This window comes from Acinonyx jubatus, chromosome D1 (assembly GCF_027475565.1).
Source record: "Acinonyx jubatus isolate Ajub_Pintada_27869175 chromosome D1, VMU_Ajub_asm_v1.0, whole genome shotgun sequence".
NCBI classification, from domain to species: domain Eukaryota; kingdom Metazoa; phylum Chordata; class Mammalia; order Carnivora; family Felidae; genus Acinonyx; species Acinonyx jubatus.
Genome location: NC_069390.1, coordinates 64,463,797 through 64,487,126, shown reverse-complemented (window position 1 = coordinate 64,487,126; position 23,330 = coordinate 64,463,797). Strand labels below are relative to the sequence as shown.

At 38.6% G+C, this 23,330-nt stretch overlaps 1 protein-coding gene across 7 annotated transcripts in view; it reads left to right on the top strand.

Annotated features, from left to right (window-relative positions):
• Nucleotides 1-23,330, top strand: part of PRCP (prolylcarboxypeptidase) — a 140,656-nt gene that overhangs the window by 10,913 nt on the left and 106,413 nt on the right. Inside the window, exon 3 of one of the 7 annotated variants that reach the window (XM_053203747.1) lies at nt 20,762-20,882. The exons of the other annotated variants lie outside the window; for them this stretch is intronic. The gene's annotated coding sequence lies outside the window, so the exon portion shown is untranslated. The remainder of the gene's footprint in view (nt 1-20,761; nt 20,883-23,330) is intronic. 7 annotated transcript variants of the gene reach the window in all.

The following is a 23,330-nucleotide window of genomic DNA, read 5'->3' as shown; positions in this document are numbered from 1 at the left end:
TAGAAACTTGATTCTCAACTGTCTAAATCCTTTTGGGAAACATTATAGAATGCCAGGCAAATAAAAACAGGCCCACTTCTTCACATTCTCTTATTTTCACGATCTGGAAGCTGTAGCTAGTTATCTGTACTGACCCTTCTCATATATGTACAGAGAAAGAATAGTGGGAGGGAGTGCAGCAATTTCTGTTTGCTCTTTCCGTTGTGTATGGGTGAGGGCCAGGGAAAGGGTAAAGGATGAAGACATTAGGAAAAATGTCCCCCTAAAGCTTACTTCTGTGGCAATTCTATACTGCCCATATTTATTAGAGAGCTAAGGTAAAAGGCAGTACTTTTTATGATTTGGGTTTGCATTTGCAAAAAGAAGCCAATTAGCTATGTGTATTTGTAAATCCATACTTTCTATTACATATGTGTCAGTTCTAGGTTGTCACTCAGTGCTGTACCTGAAGAGGATCAGCTGTTGTGTCTCTGTCAAGCTCACAATGTTCTCTTTCCTGTTGCTCATGTTGTGGGGTCTGCCCACATGGGTTAGGAAAAGGCAGATTTATTAAAGTACAGTTTCCTTAGGAGCTTTCCCTGAGCAGCTCTTCAAGTTGGTTGTATGATAAAGGGAAATATCATTCTGTTATAGCAGACAGGATATCTAACATTTATATAGTAAAACAGCACAGTTGTATGTTCATTCAGAAACATTTACTGGCTCTTCCTATGTGCCACGTGTTGTGTTAATAAATGGGGATAAGTGGAAAGCAAAGACAGACCTCATGAAGTTTACAGTTTAGTGGGAAAAAACACAATGACAAGTAATTACAAGTGGGACAACACATGCTTTAAGGAAGTAATTTGCTGTGGGATCTACGATGGAGTCCTGAGTCCTGAGTCTTGGGTATTAGAGAAACCTATAGGCAGCTATAGTATCAAAGCAGAGACTGGGAAGCTGAGCAGGAGTTAGCCAGGAGAAGGGAGATGATTGAGATTTCTGTCCAGGTAGAGGGTGTATCATGTATAAGATCCTAAAATAGAAAAGAGCAGTCTATGTTGGAGGAACTGAAAGTTCAGTAAGACTGGGAGAGGCAAGAGGTTGGCCCTCAACAGTGTGAGGTCAGTATTGTCACTATTTCCATTTGCACACGCATGGTATGGGTATTCCTTCTCTGAATCTGTCATTGACTTTAAGAATATAACTTGGTGTTTAAGTGGTAAGGGGCAAAGCACTGCTCTGCTGACAAGAGTAAATGCATTCACCTTGTGACATATACTGCATAAGTGTTCTTTTTGTTGTTGTTGTTGTTGTTATTTCTTTATTTATTATATGAAATTTATTGTCAAATTAGTTTCCATACAACATCCAGTGCTCATCCCAAAAGAAACATAAGTGTTCTTAATATGTTTATCTTCCACCTTGCAAGGAGGTACTACCTTTCTTTTTATAGAGAAATAAAGGGCTCAGAGGTAAAGTAATATGTCTGTGATCACATAGCTAATAAGTGGTAGTACCAGGATTTAAACTGAGCTCTGTTGAAATCAGAGCTCTTGATCGATGTTGTTTCTGTACTAACTGTATTTCTGGAATAGACAGAAGTTTGTGTAACTCATGGCCTTAATTAGAGATAGTGTGGAAGTCACATTAAAAAAATTTTTTTAATGTTTATTTTTGAGAGAGACAGTGTGAGTGGGGGAGGGGCAGAGAGAGAGAGGGAGACAGAGGATCTGAAGCAGGCTCTGAGCTCTCAGCACAGAGATAATGACCTCAGCAGATATGATAACTAACTGAGACACCCAGGTGCCCTGGTGGTCACATTTGTTAAGGAAATCTAGATTAAACAGTAATAAAGTAGAATAAAAGGAATCTTAATTCTCTAGCACTAGGTTGGTTAATTTTGGAGAGAAAAAAAATCATAATGAAGGTTTTAATAATACAGAACTTTCTTCTGACTTGGCTTTTGTGTTACAGAAAGAATACTTTTACATGAATGGGCTTTAAATAAATGAACCATGTTAACAGGAGAAGGGAACTATGAAACCTTCTAAGATATAGACTGTGAGGTATTTGTGGGTGGCTCTATACATTCTAGACTAAAGGATGTTAAGAGACCTCCACTGATGATCCCAAAAAAGGTACTATCCAAGGAAATAAAGGAGGAGACTAAAGTGGTAGGTCAGGAGTGAGGTCACTGCTTTAGAAAATGTCCCTATAAATTTGTACAGTTTACCCTAATTCCATTAAGGAAGTCTCCTTTTTAAGCTTTCCCAACAGTCTGTGTACAAAATTGGCCTTGGAGTATGTTGAAGTTCACATAAATGTTCCTCATCTATGCTGCATGGACTGGTCACTGCTATATATTCATCTTCTACTCCACTTGAATGTTCCTCTCTTTTCCAGTAACTCAAAGGAACAGAGGTCACCCTTTGGCACTTGGCTTTTGAAAGTCTTCCTTGATTAGAATCAAATTCAGGGGTGCCTGGGTTGATTGAGCATCTGATTCTTGATTTCGTCTGGGGTCATTTCGTCCCAGGGTTGTGGGATTGAATCCCGCTCTGGGCTCTATGCTGAGCTTAGAGCCTGCTTGGAGTTCTCTCTCTGTCTCTCTCTGTCTCCCTCTCACTTTGCCCCTCTCTTCTGCTGTGCTTTCTCTCTCTAAAATAAAATAAAAGAGAGCACCTGGGTAGCTCAGTCGTTTGAGTGTCCAACTCTGGCTTAGGTCATGATCTCATGGTTCGTGGGTTCAAGCCCTGCATCGGACTCTGTGCTGACAGTTCAGAGCCTAGAGCCTGCTTTGGATTCTGTGTACCCCCTCTCTCTCTGCCCCTCCCCTGCTCATGCTTTGTCTCTTCCTGTCTCTCAGAAGTGAATAAAGATTAAAAAATTTTAAGGGGGAGGGGTAAAAAAATAATAAAATAAAAGAAATTAAAAAAAAAAAAGTTCAGTTAACCAGACCTAGGTATTTTGTTTTCAATAAAAGCCTGGATGGTAGTCTCATCTTTAAACATGGTGCTTAGAATGATACTGTTATTCTTCTGTTTAATAAAGTGTTATTATTTTAAAGAATATTAGACTGAAAATTTAAGCTAATACCTTTACTTTTATGAGAAACCTGGCTGTTTGAATCATGATTGTAATTCTATTATTCTGATACCTTAGAGGAAATAAGTAGTGCTTTGAGATGTGGATTTATAACCTTCAGCATATGAGGTGATGAAAGTGATGTCACAGATTATTTTAAAATTCTTTAGAAGTGGATATTCAGTCATGTTTTATTTCTGTGATACATACTTTTCCTCAGAGCTATACAATTCATACAGTGATGAATGTGTACTAAAGGTGTATTGTACTGTCACAGGACTGGATTGAAAGTCAAAAGCAGAAACATATCACATATCAGGCCACATGATATTTGGTGTGTAAGGGGCTCTTACTGTCATCAAGTCATTGCTTTTTTGCTGTCTTCAGTTCCATGATAACTGCAAGTTTTTTTCTTAATTTCACTTTGCAAGGTCATATTGTTTTAAGTGGTGAAACCAATGTTGCACTCTGTATGTTAACTAACTAGGATTTAAATAAAAATTTGAAAAGAAAAAAATAACTGTTTTAAGTGAATAGTCAGAACAAATTGCTAAAGTTTTAATGTCACAATTTCTTTCTCATATGTAGTACTATTAAACACATAACATACCATTGTAGATGTTTGTGTGTGTATTTGGCAGTGGTTTCAGACTGGGGAGGTGAATGCTAATAAAATATACTCTACAAAATGTCCTAGTAATACATCAAGCTCTGACTTCATGCAGCTCCTTGCTAGGCACTCTCATGCATGCATTACCCAACTTAATCAACATAAGACCTCTCTAAGATAGGCAGTATTTTTTCATTTTACGTACAAGAAAACAAGCCCAAAGACATGAAGTAACTGTTCAAATTCAAATAGCTCTGGTAGTTGGCAGAACCGGTACTCAAACCCAGATCTGTCTGCAAATTCCTTTCTCTTTCTGCAACGTCACAGGACATTCATTTATGGTTTTCTGGAGGTGCGGGGGGGGGGGGGGGGGCGGAAACAGTTTTTGAAAGATATGCTTGGTGCTGGTCAGATTTTATTAGTGCAAAAGCAAGTGTCTGCGTGTGTGTGTGCATTTAAACCTTGCCACACACTGGTATTTTTTATTAAGTTTTCCTGGTGGTGTATGACTGCAGGTTTGGCCAGCATCATTGTGATTTAATAACCTAATTTAAACAAGGAACTACAACCCAAACAATGGCTCTGATTCAGCTCAGAGGAAAGTGAGGAAGTACTTGTTATCATTTGTCAGTGAATTCTTATTTTTATGCAGTTTGAACCATGGGTCACACTGCAGACACTATCCTTTAAAACTGTCGGAAACCTTTGTCATTTCCTGAGCGCTGATGGCCTCTTCCTTGGAGGGAGCTGCTCATGCAACAATTTCAGAAAGCAGTGATGATGACTCCCCTCTCCTCCGCCTACGATGCTTCCTTTCTCTTAAACAATTAGCTTTAAATGACAATGACTGGTGAGGGTAGTGCAGACCCAAACAGGCTTTTTGTTTGCCTTTTTATATAGTGTGATTTCTAGAAAATGACCACAGTTTAAAAGATAAGAGAATTAATATTTGCTGACCACCTCTCCATGATCTCTTCAAGGGCAGCAACCTTGGGTCTCATTCATCTGTGGATCTGGGGGGGTGCAGTACCAAGCTCTGTACATGTGGAGCTGAGCTGATAGAATGACACTGCATGTCATGTCCTCTGTTATTGAAAACATTAATTGCAAATAAACATTAGGCAAGGTATAGAAGAGCCTATTGCTGTTACTTACATACACCCAGTGCTTTGGTTCATCTCTGAAGAATTTGAATGTAACATGATGAAATGAATATTGGCTAAAATGCTTGGACTTACTCTCCAAAAAATATGGATCACGGTTTTTAAAGATTTCCAAAAGGGCTTTTTGCAGTTAAATTCTGTAACATTGCCAAACACTTTTCTTGGTTTGAATTTATAGTCATTTATCTATAGTCTCTGTTCTCCAGATGATCTTTCTCCATTTCATACTCCAGCCAAGCACATACATACATTTACTCTTTCCTGTTGGTATTCCTCTGAAGATCTATTCTTTAAATACTTCTTTGATCTTCAAGACATCTGGCTTGTTTAGCACTTGCTTGTTCCTTCTGTTATAAAATATTCCCCTCCAGGAAGCCCTTGTTAATTGGAAAAGGAGTGAAGTCTTCTGCTGTTTTTTTGCTTCTGTTTCACACCAATTCATTCACTGCCCTTTGCTCATCTTTGCTTACACACATCTAACAAGTGCAGGCAACTCTAGTTGATTTGTGAATTCCATGTGCTTTGTTTTTATTTATTTATTTTTAATTTTTTTAATGTTTATTTTTGAGAGAGAGAGAGAGAGAGTGTGCATGAGGCAGGGGGAGGGGCATAGAGAAAGAGGGAGACACAGAATCTGAGCTGTCAGCCCAGGCTCTGAGCTGTCAGCACAGAGCTCAATGCGGGACGTGAACTCACAAACCACGAGATCATGACCTGAGCTGAAGTCGGATGTTCAACCCACTGAGTCACCCATGCACCCCAATGTGCTTTATTATTTTTCATTTATTTTATTCATTTTAATTTTTTTTAATGTTTATTCATTTTTGAGAGACATAGTGTGAGCAGGGGAGGGGCAGACAGAGAAGGGAGACACAGAATCCAAAGCACGCTCCAGGCTCTCAGCTATTAGCACAGAGCCTGATGCAGGGCTTGAACTCAGGAGCTGTAAGATCATGACCTGAGCCGAAATCGGACGCTTAACCGAGTGAGCCACACAGGACCCCATAATGTGCTTTATTTTTAAATTCCAAACTGACTGACCTCATGCCTCCCAGGATATGTTGATTTCCCCATTCCTTGCTCAGCTAGTTCAGGCTTAGACAAAACAAATGAGTTTTAGGATCAGCCTTTAAAAACATAATCAGAGAAGTAAATCTGCTAGAAAAGAATCTCTAATATTAATTCTATAGTTATTTATTATTGACACTGTGTGCCAAGTATTACACACCTGTCACTTCATTGTTTTGTACACACACTATGCTGGGATGTGACTCACACAGTACTGGTATCTCTCTACTCGGAATGGTTTGTCTTCCTCCTTTCTCTGCCTGGCATTCTTGTACATCTTTCCTGGCTCAGGTCTTATATATCACCTTATCTGTGAAACTTTATTTCTCTTTATTTCTCTTCTCAAGCTGGGTATTGACTACTGTTCCCTTTGTGTCTTCCATTGTACTTTATAAATGCTTCTTTTGTACTCAGTTACTCTGGATTGCAATGATTTGTTTATATGTTGGTCTCCGTATAAGGATGTGAGTAGCCTGAGTGCTGGGACCACACCTGTCAGTGTATCCACAGTGTATGCCTTCAACAATGGTTTAAATGAGTAACTGACCCAACCTGAGGTGATTTCTCCCTTTTCTGAATGCTGTTAACACTTGCTTTTATTTTATATTTTGTCTAGTACTACCAATATGGTATAGACACTGTCCAATCAGAACAGAAACTGATCATAGAACTGAGGGTTCTTGCAGTGCTGTGGGTTGGTTCTTTAGACCTGAGGTCTGGAGAAGGAACTGGGACAGCAGGATTGGTGGGCATAGAATGGGGGCAGACATCACTCAAGTTACTGAGATAATTATTTGCCAACTGGTATAGAAGGATTTCAATATTATAATAACTGGCTGAGTATCAGCCTTGGTTCTTCCAAGTAGTAAGTGCCTCAAGAATAGCATGCTGCTAATACTGGATAGTATCCCTTATATGGATACCTAAGTGCAATTGAGAGGTATGGGTATTCAAAGCAAGTTAAACTTTAATAACAAGTATTAATGTCATTATATAACATTCCCTTCTAAAACTCCTTTGATTTTTTTCACATTACTATTAATGGCACTAATCTCCTGGTCATCCAGGATTAGAGTATTTTGGAATCATCTGATTCCTTCACTTTCACCTCTACACCAGACCAGAGTCCACTTAACCATCAAGACTCTTCCATGATTCCTTCTTAGTTCATGCCACTTACTTTGCATGTTCAGGGTTATTAGCTTTTTTCTACCTACACAACTCCAAGCTAAACTATTACAGTAGCCTCCTCAGTCCCTTTGTTCTATCAGCTCAGTCCAGGCCAGCTGGCACTGTGTTTTTTTCTCCCCTCCTCTTTTCTAATCTAGGTCTTTACTGGGCCCTGCTTAAACCCCACCTCCTCAGGGAAACCTTCAATTGACTCAGCTTAGTATCAGCTATCTTTCCCTGGGCTCCCAGAATACTTATTGTCTGTAGCATTCATTAACTATACATTAACTTTCTGAAATGGCTCTTGTTGCCTGAACTGTAATTATATCTTGGAATGTGATTTAACAGGTAGTTATCTCTCAGGTAGAAAGCATACTTGCCCTAGAATTAATATCCCCACAGGGGCATAATGGTTCAGAACATTTAGAGTTTTAAAATTTCCTGATTGACATAATTTCAAATTCTGTAGACAGGCTGCTGAATAGCATGCAATTCTGTTTAAAAGAAATGCTGACTGTGACCTGCTAACTTCAGTTTATAACCCACGAATGGATCACAACCTCCTTTTTATGAAACTAATGTAGACTATATGAGCTCTACAAAGATGGATGTTTCTCCTATAATGGAGAGGTAAGGCCTGGAAGCAAAAATCTTTACTAGGTTGTATGTAAATTATTGCAAGAGAGATATATAGCACAAGATTTTGGAGGAAGGAGAATTGCATGGTGATAACTACTTCCTATTGTAGGAAGATTCTGTTTGGGAGAAAAGGGACTTGGTATTTCTTAGAGATTTTCCCTTGATAGTTAAATCATTCTTTTCAGAGTTTTTTTTTTTTTTTCAAGGGCCTGTAGGAATAATATACATCCATTTCTTCTTTCTTTAAAAATATTTTTAATGTTTATTTTTGAGAGAGAGAGAGAGAGGGACAGAGAGACAGAGCTTGAGCAGTGGAGGGGCAGAGAGAGGGAGACAGAATCCAAAGCAGGCTCCAGGCTCTGAGCTGTCAGCACAGAGCCCGACACAGGGCTCAAACTCACAAACCTTGAGATCATGACCTGAGCCAAAGTTGGATGCTTAACCAACTGAGCCCCCAGGTGCCCCTCCTTCCACTTTCTTTAAATTTTTATTTCATTTCCAGTATTATTAATGTACAGTGTTATATTAGTTTCAGGTGTACAATTTATTTTTTAGATGGTACCACAATCCTACACATTACTCAGCGGCCATTATGATAAGTTTACTCTTAATCCCCTTCACCTATTCACCCGTTGCCCCACTTACCTCCCCTCTTGTTACCATCAGTTTGTTCTCTAAGAGTCTACTTTTTTTTTAAGTTTATTTATTTATTTTGAGAGTAAGGGAGAGAGTGAGTGAGAGAGAGACAGAGAGAGAGTGAGTGAGCATAGGGAGAGAGACAAAGAGGGAGAGAGAGAAAATCCCAAGCAGGCTCTGCACTGTCAGCATGGAGCCTGACATGGGGCTCGAGCCCACAAACCGTGAGATCATGATCTGAGCCGAAACCAAGAGGCAAAAGCTTAACTAACTGAGCCACCCAAGTGCCCCAAGAGTCTACTTTTTGATTGCTTCTTTTCTTTGTTGTTTTGTTTCTTAAATTCTGCATATGAGTGAAATTTAATGGTATTTGTCTTTCTCTGACTGACTTATTTCTCTTAGCATTATATTTTCAAGATCTATCCGTTTTGTTACAAATGGCAAGATTTTTTTTTTATGGCTAAGACTATATGTGTGTGTGTGTGTATATATATATATATGTGTGTGTGTATATACATATATATGTATATATACATATATATGCATATATATGTGTGTGTGTGTGTATATATATATATATATATACACACACACACACATACATACACACACCACATCTTCTTTATCCATTCATCTATCCATGGACATTTGGGTTGCTTCCATAATTTGGCTATTATAAATAGTACTGCAGTAAATGTAGGGGTGCATACATCTTTTGAATTAGTGTTTTCTTATTCTTTGGGTAAATACTCAGGGAATTACTGGATTAGATGGTTATTCTATTGTTAATTTTTTAAGAAATCTTTACTGTTTTGTACAGTGGCTGCACCAGTTTGCATTCCTGCCAGTAGTGCAAAAAGTTTCCCTTTTCTCCACATGCTCACTATCACTTGTTTCTTCCGTTTTTGATTTTAGTCATTCTGATAGGTATAAGGTGATATTGTGGTCTTGATTTGCATTTCCCTGGTGATGAGTGGTGTTGAGCATCTTTTCATGTGTCTTTTGGCCATTGGATGTCTTTTTTGGAGAAATGTCTGCTGCTCATGTCTTCTGCCCAGTTTTTATTTGAATTATTCATTTTTTGGGTGTTGAGTTGTATATGTTGGATACTAACCCTTTATCAGATGTATCATTTGCAAATATCTTCTCCCTTTCAGTAGGTTGCCTTTTAGATTTGTTGATTATTTCCTTCACTGTGCAGAAGCTTTTTATTTTGATGTAGTCCCAATAGTTTATTTTTGCTTTTGTTTCCTTTACCATGGGAGACAAATCTAGAAGGATGTTTGTATGATTGATGTCAGAGAAATTACTGCCTGTGCTCTCATCTAGGATTTTTATGGTTTCAGGTATCACATTTAGGTTCTTAGTTCATTTTGAGTTTGTTTTTGTGTATGGTGTAAGAAAGTGGTCCAGTTTCATTATTTAGCATGTCGCTGTCCACTTTTCCCAATACCATTTGTTGAAGAGACTGTCTGTATCACATTGGGTATTCTTTCTGCCTTTGTTGAAGATTAATTGGCCATATAATCATGGGTTTACTTCTGGGCTCTCTGTTCTGTTTCATTGATATATGTGTCTGTTTTTTTGTGCCAGTACCATACTGTTTTGATTATTACAGCTTTGTAGTATATCTTGAAATCTGGGATTGTGATACTTCCAGTTTTGTTACTCTTTTTCAAGATTGCTTTGGCTATTCAGTCTTTTTGTGGTTCCATATGAATTTTGAGATTATTCTAGTCTAGTTCTATGAAAAATGCTATTGGTATTTTGATAGGGATTGCAGTAAATCTGTAGATTGCTTTAGGTACTGTGGACATTTTAACAATATTTGTTCTCCCAGTTCACGAGCATGGAATATATTTCCATTTGTGTCATCTTCAAATTTCTTTCATCAGTGTTTTATAGTTTTCAGAGTACAGGTCTTTCACCTCTTTGTTTAAGGTGTTTTGTTTTATTTTTGAGAGAGAGTGAGATCTCTCTCTCAGAAGTGATCTCAGAAGCGTGAGATCATGACCTGAGCTGAAATCAAGAGTTGGACGTTTAACTGACTGAGCCACCCAGGCACCGTGTCACCATCTTAAGTTTATTACTAGTTTTTTTAAAAATTATTTTTGATACAATTTTAAATGAGACTGTTTTCTTAATTTCCCTTTCTGCGACTTCACTATTAGTATATTGAAATATGACAGATTTCTGTATATTGATTTTGTATCCTGTGACCTTACTGAATTCATTTATCAGTTTTTGTAGTTGTTTTGGTGGTCTTTAGGGTTTTCTATATGTAGTATCATGTCATCTGCAAATAGTAAAAGTTTTACTTCTTACCAATTTGGATGCCTCTTATTTCTTTTTGTTGCCTGATTGCTGTGGCTAGGGCTTCTAGTACTATGTTGAATAAAAGTGGTGAGAGTCAACGTCCTTGTCTTGTTTCTTACCTTAGGGGAAAAGTTTTCAGTTTTTCTCCCGTAAGTATGATATTAAATGTGGGTTTTTCTTATATGGCTTTTATTTTGTTGAGGTATGTTCACTCTAAACCTACTTTGTTGAGGATATTTATCATGGATGGATGTTGTACTTTGTCAAACTTTTTCTGCATTTTCTGTATGATCTTTGAAATGACCATGTGGCTTTTATCCTTTTTCTTGTTTCACGCTGATTGATTTGTGAATATTGAATCATTGTTGCCTTCTGGGAATAAATCCCACTTGATTGTAGTGAATTATTTTTTAAGTGTGTTGTTGGATTTGGTTTGCTAATATTTTGTTGAGGATTTTTGTATCCAAGTTCATCAAGAGCTTGGTCTATAGTTCTCTTTGTTTGTAGTGTCTTTATCAGGTTTTGATATCAGGGTAATGCTGGTCTTGTAGAAAGAATTTGGAAGCTTTCCTTCCTCCTCTATTTTTTGGAATATTTTGAGAAGACTAGGTATTTAACTCTAAATGTTTGATAGAATTCACCTTTGAAGCCATCTGGTCCTGGACTTAACATTCATTTCTTCTTTATTCACCATCTTGTTTTTCTTCTCAGTGTTGATGTGTTTGCAAAGTAGCAGAGCTTATAATTGAGGTTTCCTGACTTGGACTGTATTTCTAAACATTAATGAGCAAAGCAGAATACTATAAGGGAGAAAATTTATTTCTTTTTTTATAGTCATGCATTTTGGGGCCAAACAAAAATGACTCTTTTAAAAACGGGGAGCTCTAAGAGGTACTAGGCTGTGGGATGAAAGTATTACTTGTGAATAGTTTACCTTCTCATTGTAGGCTGCTTGGATTATAGTTTTAAAGGGAGACAATGTCCTATTGTAAGTAGTTTTGGGAGATTATAATTATTACTCTTGAATAATTTCCTTCAGAATGTGCTGTTTGTTTTCCACGAACTTTGCTTTTTAAATGAAATAAACTTTTGAGGTGAAGATTTCCTTGGTTTTACTCTTTATGGCAACTCTCTTCTCTTATAGAAGATCCTTTATGTAAATTCTATCTTTCATTATTTTTACTGCCTTAATGAGAACAGAATTGCTCCTGGGGAAAATGTATTATCAAACTGCTTTTTAAGGTTTCCCAGGGGTCACATGCCAACTGTTGTGAAAACATTGCTATGGTTGTAATGTACTTTTATGCGTGTGTTTGTGTGTGTGTGTGTGTGTGTGTGTGTGTTTAATACCACAAAGTGTGGGCTGCCTGGGTGGCTCAGTTGGTTAAGTGTCTGATGTTGGCTCAAGTCATGATCTCATGGTTCATGGCTTTGAGCTCTCCGTTGGGCTCTGTGCTGACAGCTTGAAGCCTGGAGTCTGCTCCGGATTCTGTCTCCCTCTCCCTCTGCCCCTCCCCTACTCACACTCTTTCTTTCTGTCTCAAAAACAAGTAAACATTAAAAATATATACCACAATGTGTAATTACTGATGGCTATCAATCATCAGGGAGTATTTGGTATAATTCAATAAATTTTAAGCCTCTACTATGGTCAGGGATTTATATAAACACTACCTTCTAGGGAAGATATTAATATTCCTTTTAAAGATGAGGCAACTAAGGTTCAGAGATGTGAAAAAATGTACTGAAACTCACCTGGCTTGGAACGTGGCACAATTGGGTTTTCAACTCAGGATGTGTCAGGCAGCAAAGCTGGGCTGTTTCCATTGGAGAAGCAGCCACTCTGTAGGCCTGGGATTGTCCTGGAAAACTTTATGGAGGGGACACTTCTTAAATGAATACTTGGATGGATGGAGGATGAAGTAGGGAGTTTTCTGTAATGACGTGGGTAGGAAAATATTCCAAGCAGGGGAAAATTCACGTGCAGTAGCCTGGAGACTTGAGAAAGCATATTATGTCCAGTGGGTTTCTGAATTATGAAATAGGAGAGGGATAAGCAATGGAAGATGAGGTTGGAAAAGAGGTGGGCAGGGTCCCAGTAGAGGCATTATCATGTCCTCTGTGTTTGCCTTCATTGCAGCCTCCTATACCAGCAGTTAGTTAGATTGTGTTTCCTCTGTGCTGCTATAACGAACATCTTGTGCTACCTGGATTCATGATAGCATCCATTGTGTAGAAATAGTTTCTTTACTTGCTTGTCTCAACTGGGCTATGACCTCTTTTAGAGCAAAGACTGTGTCTTTTATCCTTGTGTCTGGTGTAGCCAGGCACATGCAGTAGGCAGTCAGGAAGTAGTGGGAGGATGAAAGGGCCTTGTCCTTGCTGAAGAGAGTCAGTATTGAGTTGGATTTTAACATGATAATTTTTGGATCTGTCCATATTTCCTGATGCTAACATACCTGATAGAAAGATAACATAGTGTCACTGGTAGACAAAAGGGGTGAGAGCAGAGTTAATTGGTTCAGGTAGGCTACTTGGTCCTCTGGTGTCACATTACACTTCTCACTTTTTCTTTCCAATTCAACTCAACAGTTATTGATGAAACAGTGCTGTACCCATTGTGCTTTGTGCTGTGGGGGTTCAGATGTGAATAAGAGAGAGGAGGCAGACTGTTATTGAACATAGTAGTGGAAGTCTTAGCCTCTGCAATCAGACAACACAAAGAAATAAAAGTCATCCAAATCGGCCAGGAGGAGGTCATACTTTCACTCTTGGCAGATGACATGATATTATATATGGAAAACCCAAAAGATTGCACAGAAAAACTGCTAGAATTGATTCATGAATTCAGCAAAGTTGCAGGATATAAAATCAATGCACAGAAATCAGTTGCATTCCTATACACCAACAATGAAGTGACAGAAAGAGAAATCAAGGAATTGATCCCATTTACAGTTGCACAAAAAACATAAAATACCTAGGAATAATCTAACCAAAGAGGTGAAAAATCTATACACTGTAAACTATAGAAAGCTTTTGAAAGAAATTGAAGAAGACACAAAAAAAATGGAAAAAGATTCCATGCTCCGGCATAGGAAGAACAAATATTGTTAAAATGTCAATATTCCCCAAAGCAATCTACATATTCAATGCAATCCCTATCAAAGTAACACCAGCATTCTTCACAGAGCTAGAACAAATAATCCTAAAACTTGTATGGAACCAGAAGACCCCGAATAACCAAAGCAATCTTGAAAAAGAAAACCACAGCAGGAGGCATCACAATCCCAGACTTCAAGCTATACTCCAAAGCTGTAATCATCAAGACAGTATGGTACTGGCACAAGAACAGACACTCAGGTCAGTGGAACAAAATAGAGAACCCAGAAATGGACCCACAAACGTATGACTAACTAATCTTTGAGAAAGCAGGAAAGAATATCCAATGGAATAAAGACAGTCTCTTCAGCAAATGGTGCTCGAAAACTGGACGGTGACATGCAGAAGAATGAACCTGGACTAGCTTCTTACACCATACACAAAAATAAACTCAAAATGGATGAAAGACCTCAATGTAAGACAGGAAGCCATCAAAATCCTCGAGGAGAAAGCAAGCAAAAACTTCTTTGATCTTGCCCGCAGCAACTTCTTACTCAACACGTCCCTGGAGGCAAGGGAAACAAAAGCAAAAGTGAACTACTGGGACCTCATCAAAATAAAAAGCTTCTGCACAGCGAAGGAAACAATCAGCAAAACTAAAAGGCAACCGACAGAATGGGAGAAGATATTTGCAAATGACATATCAGATAAAGGGTTAGTATCCAAAATCTAAAGAACTTATCAAACTCAACACCCAAAAAACAAAGAATCCAGTGAAGAAATGGGCAAAAAACATGAATAGACACTTCTCCAAGGAAGACATCCAGATGGCCAACCAACACATGAAAACATGCTCCATATCACTCATCATCAGGGAAATACAAATCAAAACCACAATGAGATACCACCTCACACCTGTCAGAATGGCTAACATTAACAACTCAGGAAACAACAGATGTTGGCGAGGATGCAGAGAAAGAGGATCTCTTTTGCATTGTTGGTGGGAATGCAAGCTGGTGCAGCCACTCTGGAAAACAGTATGGAGGTTCCTCAAAAAACTAAAAATAGAACTACCCTACGACCCGGCAGTTGCACTACTAGGCATTTATCCGTGGGATACAGGTGTTCTGTTTCGAAGGGACACATGCATCCCCATGTTTATAGCAGCACTATCAACAATAGCCAAAGTATGGAAAGAGCCCAAAGGTCCTTCGATGGATGAATGGCTAAAGAAGATGTGGTATGTATGTATATGTGTGTGTGTGTGTGTGTATATATATATATATAATATATATTACTCAGCAATCAAAAAGAATGAAATCTTGCCATTTGCAACTACGTGGATGGAACTGGAGGGTATTATGCTAAGTGAAATTAGTCAGTCAGAGAAAGACAAAAATCATATGACTTCACTCATGAGGGCTTGAAGAGACAAAACAGATGAACATAAGGGAAGGGAAACAAAAATAATATAGAAACAGGGAGGGGGACAAAACAGAAAAGACTCATAAATATGGAGAACAAACTGGAGGGGTTGTGGGAGGGGGGATGGGCTAAATGGGTAAGGGGCATTAAGGAATCTACTCCTGAAATCATTGTTTCACTATATGCTAACTAATTTGGATGCAAATTTTAAAAAATAAAAAATAAAAAAAAAAAAGAACAACAAAAAAGAGAAGGCAGTATGATGTGGTGGGAAAAGTCACCTTCATTAGAATTTCTGTGAAGAACAAATGAGAGAATGTACATTTAGGCCTTAGGTGCAGCCTTTGCACTATTCATAGGTACAAGTGGGATTAATACACAATCATTTGATCAACAGATTCTAACATCTTATTTAGGGTTACTTTAGGTTTGGGTTAATAATAGTATACAGCAGGGATAGGATATGTGTCTATAAATAACTACCGTGAAAGAGTACATTTGAAAAATGTTATAAGAGAACTAAAATTACCAGAGAAGCACAAAGAAGGCAGGAAGGCCAAGGATTGCTTTGCGTAGAAAATGGCATTGAATAGAATCCCCTGGACCTCTTCACACAGTGACGTAACTGATAGAAGGCTATGGAGATTAAAGGCTTAATTAACTGTTATCTGCTCTGAGACCCCTTCTCTGACTATTGTATTAAAATTAGGTGTATCTCTGTATTCTGTTATGGTTTCTGAGTGTTTATTTGTGTCTTTGCTTATTTGTTGTCTGTTTCTATCATTAGACTATAAGTACTGTAAAGGCAGTGACCATATCTAGCTTGTCCACTGTTGTCTGTAGTACTTACCCATGGTAGGCACTCAAGAAATGCTTTTAAATGAATAAATGACTGTAACTACTCACTGTCACTTCTCTGTACATCCTATTAACTCTGGGAAGTTGTTATACAAGATGGTGACACAATGGCAAAAGCACCTGAAAGTAATCAAAGAAGCAACTTGGTCGTGTTTGAACTTGTCATTGTTCTGAGTTTTTTGGTTTCAGCTGAGGATATCCTTTTCCCTTTCCTTTATCTTTTTTACAGTGTCCTTATCACTCAGACCGGATGAATGCTGAAAACAATGAGTAGTCTATAGAGTGTATTTTTAAGTTGATGATTAAAGGTCTCTAGAGACCATTTTATAGTGAAATCAGGACTGAGAACTTTGACGCTGGAGTTCCCCAGGAAGAAGCTTAGGCAGCTACTTTTCTTCAGTTGCTTCCTTTTGTGGATGATTTTCATGTGAGGATTTCGTAAAGTTTAATATTTTGGAATGCTAAAAGCTTTTAAAATCTTGTATTATTCAATGTATTAAAAATAATTCATTTTAAAGCAATCTCTGAAAATGAATGCTATAGATTTTTGTTTCAATGGTTCTCACAGTGTGATTCACAGAAGATCCTCCATGGTGGAGGAGGAGATGCATTTTAGCATGTGGTAACATTTGACAGAGGTAACAAGGTAAAGATTGTGGTCCCTGATGGCTTTTGTCTCATCAGAGGGGAACAGAGGCTGTAAAGTTTGAGAACTTCAGGGTCTCACTTTGTACAATTTCTTTAATTAGATTTTGGAGGAAAAAGGTGGAAATAGAATCTACTTTATTAACTTCCACTATTTACTAGGAGGAGCCTGATGGCCTTGGAAGTCTTGTATTAGTTTAGTGGGGATCTTACTATTTAGAATGCCCACAGTCAGGTTCAGTGCAGAATCAGTCATTAAAGAGCAGCGATGGTGGTTACACTGGTTTGGAAGACTTCATTTTGTTGATGGCTGTTGTGCATATACTGCTGATATTATATACTGGGCCCTTTTTCATTGTGATCTTTCCTGGGTGTATTATGATTTTGGAAAATGAACATTGTTATATGTGATATATGTAACAATTTAAAAGAGATCTGGGCTTGGGTGGCTAGTGGCTCAGTCAGTTAGGCTCCTGACTCTTTATTTTGACTCAGGTCATGATCTCATGGTTCGCGAGTTCAAGCCCTGTGTTGGGCTCAGTGCTGGCAGTACAGAGCCTGCTTGGGATTTTCTCTCTCCCCTCTCTCCCTGCCCCTACGCTGCTTGTTTCTCTCTCTTGAAATAAATAAATAAACTTAAAAAAAAAAAAAAAAGAGAGATCTGGGTTAAAACTTAGCTTATTTATCAGTCTTGCAGTGATCTCTCATTTGGCCCTTTCAGTAGTAACCTTCTGTTTATTCTTTCTCCCTTTTTAAAAATCGTCTTCTCTAGGCCTGCCTCAGCAGAATGGCTGGAGTGATCTCTTTAAGACATGGATGGGAACAAGTCTTAAAGCTTTTAGGGAAAGGGGAGGGGGCGGTGCCTGGATGGCTCAGTTGGTTAAGTGTCTGAGGTCAGATCAGATCATGATCTCATGGTTCATGGGTTTGAACCCTGCTTGGGGCTCTGTGCTGACAGCTCAGAGCCTGGAGCTGTTTCAAATTCTGTGTCTCCCTCTCTGTCTCTCTCTCTGCCCCTTCTCTGTGCGCTTGCTCTCTCTTTCCCCCCCTCCTCAAAAACAACAAACAAACAAACAAAAAAGCTCTTAGGGCTTCCCATTGCCGTTAATGTTAAATTTAAACTCCCTACCCTAAGCCTCATCCCATATTCTTCTCCCCCTTATTCACCATGCTCCAGACACTCTTGATGCCTTTCTGTTTCTATAACATGCTAAGTAAGCCCTTTCTGGCCTCTGAGCCTTTATATTTTCCATTCCTTCTTTCTGGAATTCTTCCCCTGGCTGGCTCCTTTAGGCTTTACCTTCAATGCCACTCTGTGGAGAATACTTGTGTGTTAGTTTCTTAGAGCTGTTGTAACAAACAGCTGTTTGTGTTAGTTTCTTAGAGCTGTTGTAACAATTCTGTTGTTGCCAGAATTGGTTTGTTTAGGGGGACCAAAGGGAGAATCTGTTTCATGCCTTTGCTAGTTTCTGCTGGTTGCTGGCAGTCCTTGGTGTTCCTTGGCTTGTAGCTGTGTAATTTCATTGTCTCCCTCTGTTGTCACATGGCTGTCTTTCTTTTATTCATCTGTACCTTTACATGGCATTCTCCTCTCTGTCTTTGTCTCTGTGTCTCTTCTCATTAGGACATTAGTATATTAGATTAAGGGTCATCTTGCTCCAGTATGACCTCATCTTAACTATTTACATCTACAATGACTCTATTTCCATAAAAATTCATATTCTGAGGTTCCAGGAAGGATATGAATTTTGGGGGGTTGAGGGAAACCCTATTCAACCCAACACACCTTTCCTGAACTTTTAATTTAAAGTAGGCTGTAGCAGTGGAGCAATATCTATGAACATACTCACAAATTATTTATTTCTGGCCGGTGGTGAGGAAAGCACTTCATTAGACCGCATTTCATGCATTTTACTCAATTCTGGGCACGCCATGCATGAGAGGAACATAATTGAACTAGGATGTGAATGGGGTTATGAACATTTCAGAAAGTGTCATATGGGTAAGAAACAGGGTTGCTCTGTTGGAGAAGATCTGAAAAGTCATCACAGCCCTCTGCAGGAGGACCATCCCTTCAGAGGAGGGCAAGTACAGAAGATTGAATGGTGTTACTTATACCGCAGGCCTGTGGTCCTGTATGTGGAAAGCATGGTTTTGCCTTTTTAGGGGTAGGGCTGGGATATTTATTTTTTTACACTATAGCAGATACCAGCCTCCATCTCTCAGAAGTTCTGGGATGGTATACGATTATAACAGTGCTACCAGAAGAATATTTTGTGTGTACAGAAACATTTAGAACACTAGAGTATAGGGGCACCTGGGTGGCTCAATTAAGCGTCTGACTATGGCTCAGGTCATGATCTGGTGGTTTGTGGGTTCGAGCCCCACTTCAGGCTCTGTGCTGACAGCTCAGAGCCTGGAGCCTGCTTTGGATTCTGCGTCTCCCTCTCTCTCTGCCCCAACCCTGTTTGCGCTCTCTGTTTCTCAAAAATGAATAAACATTAGAAAAAATTTTTTAAAGAACACTAGAGTATAAAGGAAGAAAAATGATGGTAATACATCATATTATATTTAACAAAGCAGGAGAATATTAACATGTAAAGCTTTGTTTGGTAATATACAGCATTATATAACTTTTATAAGATTATCATTGAAATACATATTGCATATATGAGTTCTGTCAAGATTTTTTACTCCATGAAATGGAATAAATATAACAGAGTTTAGATTCCCTTTCAAGTCAGCAAGTGGATTTCGATAGCATTTGTCTGTGGTGTAGAGGACCTCGTGGTTCTAGGTATTCATGTTTGTGTAGAGATCAGGGATGATCTCCGGTCTTTTTACCCCTGTCCTTCTGTCAGCTTCTTTATGGAATTCCCATCCTAGTTTTATATAGCTGTTAAATGTCTCTACTCCTACTCCTGGGTTGTGGATCTCTGCTGAAGCAAACCTACAACTAGGCAGATTGCTATCTATGCCTGCAAATTCAGCCTCCACCTCAGGGACCCTTAGGAGGCCTAAGCATCAGTTCCTTCTTCCATGTCACACTTTTACCTCTATCTTCAAATCATTGAAACACTATGCCCTGTCCCCTACTTCACTGATTAAGAAACTAAGTTGCTGTGTAACAGGCATTTTAGCTAGAACCCCTTCAGTTTCTTCCCTTTCCACCTAGAAATGTAACTCCTCCTGCAGCCATCTGTTTCTCAGTGAAGGAGAGGTTCTTCCTCCTGTCCAAGTCAAATCCCTCCATCTGTGCTGTTGACCGCATTCTGTCTTGCCTCCTCAGACTCCCCCTGCATCATGATATGCCTCCTTGTATATATAGTTTCAACTGTTTTGTCTAATCATGTGCTCTTGGCCATGATACCTCTTTTGTGTTTCTTCCTTCTTTATAAAACTCTGTTGTTCAATAAGTGTATCTTACACATTGATCAGATCAACATTTTGTAGCACATTTGGGTTTACCAAATACCAGTATGCTGCTGAATGAGCCATTATGATATACATTTTACAGGAAACTGTCATTCAGGTTAGGTAACTGTGCACTGGCTGAGAACCACACCTTTAAATTCTTTCCAGTCCTGAAAATTGTGACTATAACCCTGTCACAAGGTCAGGTATATTTTAGGTTATATACTTCAGAAGAATGCTTATTAGTTTTCCCCCTGCCCCTACACCCAGATGCTGGTCTATTGTCTATATTAATTTCATACTTCTTTATCTTCCTGTTTGTACTCTCAGCAGAGGGCATGCAGTTCCTGTGTCCTCAGCATCCTGGATAAGGCTAAACTATTGTGAATTGGTTTTAGATTTTATGCTTGGGTCAAAAGGCACAGCCACTTACAGTGTTCTGCAACTCTTCCAAAGCCAATAGTAGACTCATGCAGTAAATGAGCCTGCACAAACTTCACTCTTGGGCACTTTGATCTCCATTCTCTTTGCTTTGAACCATGCTGTTCTCTGAAGCCCCGTTGGGTCTAATTTTACACCAATAGCAGAGCTAGGATGTATGCATGCAATCATTCATTCTCTGTATATTCACTGATGTTCTTTTATGTGCTAGACATTATACAAGTCCCTGCACATTTAGTGGACAAACCAGACAAGTCTCTGCCTCATTAAGGCTGTTTCCAGTGAACCAGTTTCATTCAATGTTGGTTTAGAGATGCAAGCTCAGATTTCAGGTAAGTTTCTCTTTATAGGAAGATTTTCATTGCTATATCTGGAGGCAGCCTGATGAATATAATCTGATGTCTCATTTCTTCCCCTCATAAACTGTATACCTCCTGCCATAAAACAACAACAGTTCTTGAATAGGCTTGTTCTGTACAGCTTACCTTGTTTGCTTTACTTGAAATGCTCTTCTGTTTCTTCTGTATCTGAAAAAATCTTGTTACTCTTCAGAGTTAAGCTTGGATATTACCTCTGTGGTAAAGCCTTGCATGATTGCCTCAGGCAGGATGGTAACTACCTCTTGTGAGCTCCCATAGCCCTTTGTAGAACTTAACTACACCATCCTGTGATTGTTTATTAGCATGTTCACCACTTTTGTTAAATTCAAAACTTGACAGATGGAATTGTATCTTAGTTCTCTTTCCTTAATGCCTATCATTTAATGAGTACTCAATACATATATTTATTTTTTATTTTATAGAGGGAGAGAAAGCACAAGTGGTGGAAAGGGGTAGAGGGAGAGAGAATCTAAGCAGGCTCCCTGCTCAGCATAGAGCCTGACACAGGACTCGATCTCATGATCTTGTGATCCTGACCTGAGCTGAAATCAAGAGTTGGGCGCTCAACCAACTGAGCTACCCAGGTGCCCTTCAGTACATATTTTTGAATGAAAGAAAATCTAATACAGATGTGATTTAGTACAGTATAATTTCCATATGATTATAGTGAAATAGAAATATAAACATATATACATATACATGTATCTTGGAGGAAATCTTAAATGTTTACAAGTCTATTTTGTTGATTATCTTATACATATAGAAAAACGCACCATTCTAATTCTAGAATCCCCTTATTCTCTTTTAGAGTCACTTTCCCCCTACAAGAGTAACCACTATTCTGATTTTTAAAAGCATGAATTTTTGAACCCTTACTTTAAAAAGGATGATGAATGCCATATTTAAATTATGTGACTATATCTTTATTTTAAAAAGATAGATTTCGGGTGCCTCAGTGGCTCAGTCAGTTAAGCGTCTGACTTCGTCTCAGTTCATGATCTCACGGTTCGTGGGTTCGAGCCCCACGTTGGGCTCTGCACTGATAGCTCGGAGCCTGGAGCCTGCTTCGGATTCTGTGTCTGCCTCTCTCTCTGCCCCTCCCCCTCTTATGCTCTGTCTCTCTCAAAAATAAACATTAAAAAAAATAAAATAAAAAGAGAGTTTTAAAATAATTGGCATCACTATATCTCATTTAAGAGTTTGGACTTGAGATCTAATCTGAAATGTTATGAATCTAGTGTATAAAACTTAATAGGCTCTCCCACTACTTATACAACAGCGCCCTCTGACTGTGTAATATTTCCTAAAATGTATGTATTTAGTAATCAGTAATACTTTCTAATTTGAGAGCTTAAGCTGTGGCCAGGTAACTCTAGTGGTACAAAGCTTCCTAAAGCCATTGGGAGCTGATCATGTGATTACTGATCATCTGATGCTTGCACAAAGTTAGTCAACAGATGATGCCAGAATTGTTGTCTGATCCATCACTTAACTGTTTTTTGACAAAACATGTTTCTTTTTTTTTCCCCCAAAGTCTTAGAGTTCTTTTTAGGTAAGTAGTTATTAAATTATTATTTATATTAGTTATTAATAATTTATTAGTTATAAATTATTATTAAATTATTTTTTAATAATAAATTTTAAATCCAAGTTAGTTAACATATAGTGTAATAATGATTTCAGGGATAGAATTTAGTGATTCAGCACTTCCATATAACACCCAGGCTTGTGCTCTCCTTAAATGCCCATTGCCCATTTAGCCCATTCCTGCACCCAGCACCCCGCCAGCAACCCTCAGTTTGTTCTCTATATTTAAGAGTCTTTTATGGTTTGTCTCCCTCTCTGTTTTTATATTATTTTTGCTTCCCTTCCTTATGTTCATCTGTTTTGTTTCTTAAATTCCTATGAGTGATATCATATGATATTTGTCTTTCTCTCAGTGACTTATTTTGCTTAGTATAATACATTCTAGTTCCATCCATGTTGTTGCAAATGGCAGGATTTCATTCTTTTTGATCGCTGAGTAATATTCCTGTGTGTGTGTGTGTGTGTGTGTGTGTGTGTGTGTGTGTGTGTGTGTGTATACCACATCTTCTTTATTCATTTGTCAGCTGATGGACATTGGAGATCTTTCCATATTTTGGCTTTTGTCAATAGCGCTGCTATAAACATTGGGATGCATGTGGCCCTTTGAATCAGCACTCCTGTATCCTTTGGATAAACATCTAGTAGTGCAGGGGTGCCTGGGTGGCTCAGTCGGTTAAGCATCCGACTTTGGCTCAGGTCATGATCTCATGGTTTGTGAGTTCAAGCCCCGTGTTGGGTTCTGTGCTGACAGCTTGGAGCCTAGAGCCTGCTGTGGATTCTGTGTCTCCCTCTCTCTCTGCCCCTCCTTTGCTC